At 40.3% G+C, this 6,258-nt stretch overlaps 1 non-coding gene across 1 annotated transcript; it reads left to right on the top strand.

Moving 5' to 3' along the window:
* Positions 1-1,825: 1,825 nt before the first annotated feature.
* Trnaa-ugc lies at positions 1,826-1,897 on the top strand. Its single transcript has one exon. It is a non-coding gene; the product is annotated as a tRNA-Ala (tRNA).
* Positions 1,898-6,258: the final 4,361 nt, after the last annotated feature.

The raw sequence follows: 6,258 nt of genomic DNA on the forward strand, positions 1-6,258 counted from the left end.
GGCGACATGGAAGTGTGGAGGTGGGATATGCAGTTTGACTTAATATTATATAGAGATATTGGGATACATCCATTTTTAGTCCGTCCTTCCTTTATTATTACTAATAATAAAAGGTATAGTGGACGGACTATTGTATTCGCTTCGGTGTCGTCTGTCGGTTATTATTATGCTTTTTTTTATCGTCTCCAGTTTGAATTAATATTATTGGGATACATCCATTCTTTTCTCCACCTCCAGTAAACTTGAAATTGGGATGTATCCATTTCTTGTTCGCCTCCAGTAAATTTGCACTTTTGAGTAAACTTCAAAAGACACTCTTAGCAAAACCTTTGCAATGCCCGAAACCTGACAGGCGATCTGTCAGGTCTACCTGATAGTGTATGACAGGAATAATACGTCTCTCAGGCGACCAGTCAGGTCTATCTGATAGTGAATCGCCGGCCTTAGTGACCTTTGCAATGCCCGAAACCTGACAGGGCTGACAGGCGATCTGTCAGGTCTATCTGATATTGTATGCCAGGAATAATACGTCTCTCAGGCGACCAGTCAGGTCTATCTGATAGTGAATCGCCGGCCTTAGTGTCTACTACGGATTATTTCGTTTTTTTTTTGTTTTTTTTTTTTTTCATAAATATGGGTGTTAGAAGCAAAAAAACTTTTTCAATACATTGCTTTCCTTCCTATATAGGATAAGGAAAGTAAGGAGGAGGTTTGATAGAGAGAACTCTAAAACTGCTAAGGTCCTATCGTCCCGAATGTACATTAACATTACAAGAGGATAATAGGCTTTTGTCTCGAGATAGGTACGCCACTACAGAATTGGAATTAGGATAGCATACATCTGGGAGAGTCCGTAACCGGGAGTGTGGGCGATCCTATACCGATTCAATCCGTCTCTGAGAATGCAACGAACGCCCAGTCAGGGCCCGACGTTAGAATTGTGTGGGGCCCGCACCAGCACTCACTTCCTGAGTCCAGAATCTGGCGTATGTGCAGATTTCGAGAAGGACCAATTTTCTATGGAACTTGGTTAACGCTGAAAAGCAGAACTATCAGGAAATTTAAATTATTGAACGAAAGAACTGAGTTATAACTAATTCTTCGTCTAACTTCGAAGTCCTAACTTCTTTCTAACATGAATTAATTGAACGTATACAAAAAGAGGACAAGGACCCAATGCCTTTGATAGTCAAAAAGCGAAACCCCTCAAATCTTTTGCTAGTTCGTCATCCCCTAAATCTTCCAATTAATCAAGAAAGAAAAAAAAAAACTAAAAAAACACTAAAAAAAAAAGAAAGAACTTGAAAGAAGAGACATGTCATTGATACTGTGAAGGCAAAAAAGGGGTGTCAAGTTTTTTTAAAAAAAGGGCCCCAAGTCTTTTGAAAGTTCATCACCCCCCTTGATGAGCTTTCAAAAGAAAGTATATCAAGTATTGTAGTTGGTTCTTTTCATGTAAGGTCACATCGAAAAGTTCATGCTTTCAGAACAAACCTGGCGTGAACATGACTTTCTTTGGTCAAAAACTCTTTATGTCTCTGTAGTCTCACGGGTTTGAATCCCGTGCGGGGCCCACTTTATCTCAAGCAGATAAGGTTCGTTCTCGGAACGGCTGGCTTTCTATCCTGTCTTCCTTCTCTCTTCTATTTCGGAACGATAAAACCTTAGTGGACAGTTCACTCTATCAAACCTTTACACAGGTTGGAGGCTTTTTTTTTTAGAAGAGAAACTATACTGAGAGTCTGGACAGGCTGGAGGCTGGTCTCAACACACTGCACGCGTAGTCTCATGCAAAACCAAATGTATGAAAATGATATATGTGTCAGCTCCCATGGCGTAGTGGTCACTGCGCTCGCCTTGCACGCGGGAGGCCCGGGTTCGATTCCCGGTGGGGTCATGAAATTTGTATCATGCAAATGATTGATTCCGTGACTGGCTGTTGCGGGGCCCACTCAGCCTCGTGAGGAAAATGAGTAGTATGACGTAGAAATGTGCATAGCAACAGGTAGCTGTTGCGGGGCCCACTCAGCCTCGTGAGGAAAATGAGTAGCTATGACATATAAATGCGCATAGCGACCGGTGCCAGCAAGATTAAAGGTAAACATTGGATTTTAGGATTATTGAGATATTGGGAAAATCCTACAATGCTGCAGTGAGCACCAAAGTTGTGACATAATAACACTTTTATTCTTCTTCGCGTTCTCTTCTTCTTTCTCTCGAGTTTAGTTTCTCTTCTTTGGGTTTAGTTCGTCCTTCTCTCCTTTGATCCACGCTTTTCAGGGGGGTTTTCAGTCTGTTTTGAAAATCTTCTTTTTTGCCATAACTCGACAATTTCCGAAAAACTTTAATCCTCTAAATTCCTTTCTTTATTTCAGTAATCCTCTTGTGTTTTAAGCTTTTATAGTTTGAACGTGCCCGGATATTGGGCTCTAGTCTGGCGGCAAACACCAGACATTTACACTCGTATTTATGAACAAGAATGATCGTTCTTAGATCAGTCTCAAGTCAAAATTGACCAATCAAAATGCCTTGAGACTATGCTTTAAAGGAGAAATAGTCGTATATCAACATGAGAACTGAGCAATGCACTCCGCTACGAAGAGTGATTCATACAATGACCTTGAGAAGAACTCGCGCACATTGCCCCCTCTTGAATCGCGTGAGCATTGGTGTTCACTCGGTCTTCAGTATTGTTGAGGTAGCGGTGTGATTGTGCATGTGCATTCGCAGTTTTCAAGTGCTTTTGTTTTAATTTTATGAGAATCAAAGCATTTTTTTAAAGGTCGAAGCGAGTTCTAGGTTTTAAGTTAAACTCGACAATTTTCATTGAAGTTCATTGTTTTACTTAATAACTGTGGGTTTGTTGGTTTATCTGTTACTTTCTTTGAGCTACAAATTTCGGGAAAAGTACCCATATATTGAAATTAACAGTTTCCTGGGGGTAGTGATTTTAATTTGGTGAAATTTTACTGTTTCAACCTTTTAACTTCTATTTGCAAATAAAATAATAATCTCTCGCAGCGTTTGGCCCAGATTTCCCCAGACAAAAACGACACAATGCAAGCAGGAGCCATTATGGGGGACCTTATACCCCTCTTCCCGCCCTTTGGAAAGAGAGGGGAGGGCGTACGGGACCCCTACTTCCCCTCTCATGAAATCCCTCTGATGGATCTCAAAGTAGAAACACAATACCGTCACGTCACGTGAGCTCATGGGGAGAAAGATGTAGCTCAAAGTTTTCCTATAATATTGTAGGTAATTTCGTTCAGGACAGCTACACTACTATCACGTCACGTGAGAAGTTTGTTCTTCTTGACTCTTGGATCAAGCAGTCTGATAACTGATTGGTTCATTTCAAACTTTTTGACCAATCATGGGAACAAGAATGAAAATCTACTCGAAGAGCTGATTGGTTCATTTCAAACTTTTTGACCAATCGTGGGAACAAGAATGAAAATCAACTCGAAGAGCTGATTGTTGGTTCATTTCAAACTTTTTGACCAATCATGGGAACAAGAATGATAATCAACTCGAAGAGCTGATTGGTTCATTTCAAACTTTTTGACCAATCATGGGAACAAGAATGAAAATCAACTCGAAGAGCTGATTGGTTAATTTCAAACTTTTTGACCAATCATGGGAACAAGAATGAAAATCTACTCGAAGAGCGGACATTCAGACAAATTAGATGTCAAGAAATTAGAAACGGTTCGTCCGTTCGTCCCCTCAAACGGAGACGCAGAATTAGACAAATAGATCGACTGTAAAACGTCCTCTTGAGTTGCAACTAATTGAGCTAATTATAGTCTATGACCACCAGTAATGGACACAGCCTCCAGTTAAAACAGTAATTAGTGAAAAAGAAATACAGTAGAGATGTTAAACAGTCAACAACTGCCTGTCTTTACTAATTTGCTCAGGCTATTAACATAAAGAATTTGAGTCCTAGCCTTTATTTTAACCCTTGGTAAGTAATGTGTCTATATGGGATACGTTTTTTTTTCTCCATCTTTTTTACGACTAGGTTTTTCGTGACGGGGGTTTTATTTTCTCGTTAGATTTTGGTCTCCATTGGACCAGTCCTTCACTAGCAGGTAGACCTGACAGGTACGGCTGAAAAGGTCCGCCTGTCAGGTCTACCTGATGAGCACACAGACTATCAGGTAGACTTTACAGGCGGACCTGATCAGTTGTACTGGTCAGGTCTGACTGATGGTGATTGACGGGCCCAAGACTGATGTGTTTAGACTGCTGGGGTAAAGAAACAAGGTAATAATAATAATAATAATAGTGCTTATTTATACTGCTCGCATAGGACTGAAAAGTCCCTTTACTCCAGCAGTAGGCTACTACTATTACTGTGGTCAAATTCTCAAATTATATTGAGGATAAAATTCCATACCTCGGCTGGGATTGAACCCACGCCCTCCTGTTTACCAGGCGAGCGCCTAGACCACTACACCACCGAGGTAGGTAGATAGGTATGTCATATTCTATTCTAAATTATTCTAAGATAGAGGGTTAATGCATGAGCAATTCTGTTTTGCTGGATAGAATATTTTAGCATTTGTAATTGTCAATGTTTACTGAGACGTGAATGGCGTTACTAAACGGCGAAGGAAACTGAAAACGTGCAGTGACAGTCTGAGCGAATACAATGTGAATACGGATTTAAGTATAACGTGTACGGATTTTTAGGTTGCAAGGGATTTATAACATGTATGTAGCCATAAAGGTAGAAGTAGAAACACACTAGTCACACTACCATCACGTGATGTGATGTGATGTGATGTAGAATAGAATATACCCTGTTTATCCTGCTCGAATGAGACTAAAAAGTCCCTTTACCCCAGCAGTCTAAACAAGGTCTCGTGTATTTTATGGGTTTAACATTTTACAATGCATAATTATTACAATAGACCTTGCTTAATTATATAAAAAAAAGATGTAGTGTGTTTCTACCTTAACATACAAATTTTTACTTTCTATTACTACAGTATAGCGGAGCTATACTAGTAATGTTACTTTCTATTACTACAGTATAGCGGAGCTATACTAGTAAATCAGGTAGACTTTACAGGCGGACCTGATCAGTTGTACTGGTCAGGTCTGACTGATGGTGATTGACGGGCCCAAGACTGATGTGTTTAGACTGCTGGGGTAAAGAAACAAGGTAATAATAATAATAATAATAGTGCTTATTTATACTGCTCGCATAGGACTGAAAAGTCCCTTTACTCCAGCAGTAGGCTACTACTATTACTGTGGTCAAATTCTCAAATTATATTGAGGATAAAATTCCATACCTCGGCTGGGATTGAACCCACGCCCTCCTGTTTACCAGGCGAGCGCCTTGACCACTACACCACCGAGGACAATGCTGCAGTGAGCACCAAAGTTGTGACATAATAACACAAAGAAAGTGCATTTACATTTACAAAATGATGTATGCACTCGTACATAGTCTTTATATAGACTTGGAGCTAGGGTCTCTATCAGTTTCATGGAAGCTCCCCAAATCATCCCATACTCTTTGCAAGAGTGTAGAATTTGCAACCCATTAAAAAAGGGAAACTACCCTATGTAAAAATTGCTCATGGTAAAATTGGAAATTGCCACCCATTATGGGGAGAGAAAATGTGCAGAAAGAAAATGAAGGGAAAATGGGCACCCAATCTGCAGAAAGTAGAAAGGTTTAGAAAAGGATACCTTTCTAATAAGCTAATAACCATGCAAGGAATAAATTTCAGCACCAGTTTGCAACCTTTTTCCTGCCATTATCCAAACATTTATCGTATACAATTTTCCGCCACGTACATATGTTAGCACTCAGAATATTAAGGATTGGGGTAGGGCTTCAGGCTTCACCCCGCCCAAATCAAAACGTGATGGCTTGTGTCTGACATATGTTGACAGGGTGCCACACGTTTAGGGTGGAAGAACTCTATTATTGGGTTACTTCCCCTGATTTAGGCTGTTGGAATGCTGTATTATAGTGTCGAGCTTCCCGATATTAGAGTTCAATATTAAGGTGCCGGAACCCAGTCACCCGATTGGGCTGCGGGCACCCTAGTTTTTCTCTCCGTGTAGGAATTCCAGGGTGGTACCCAAGGACCTAGAACATCCTGTACATCACATATCTCGGTATCTAACAATGTGTATACAACCCAGAGCACTCACATTAGTCATATCCTGTTCATTCGACACACACACATGTTGTATTCATATGTTACGTACACCAGTTGACTGAATTCATAT

The sequence above is a fragment of the Diaphorina citri genome, unplaced genomic scaffold (assembly GCF_000475195.1).
Source record: "Diaphorina citri unplaced genomic scaffold, Diaci psyllid genome assembly version 1.1 scaffold2852, whole genome shotgun sequence".
NCBI classification, from domain to species: domain Eukaryota; kingdom Metazoa; phylum Arthropoda; class Insecta; order Hemiptera; family Psyllidae; genus Diaphorina; species Diaphorina citri.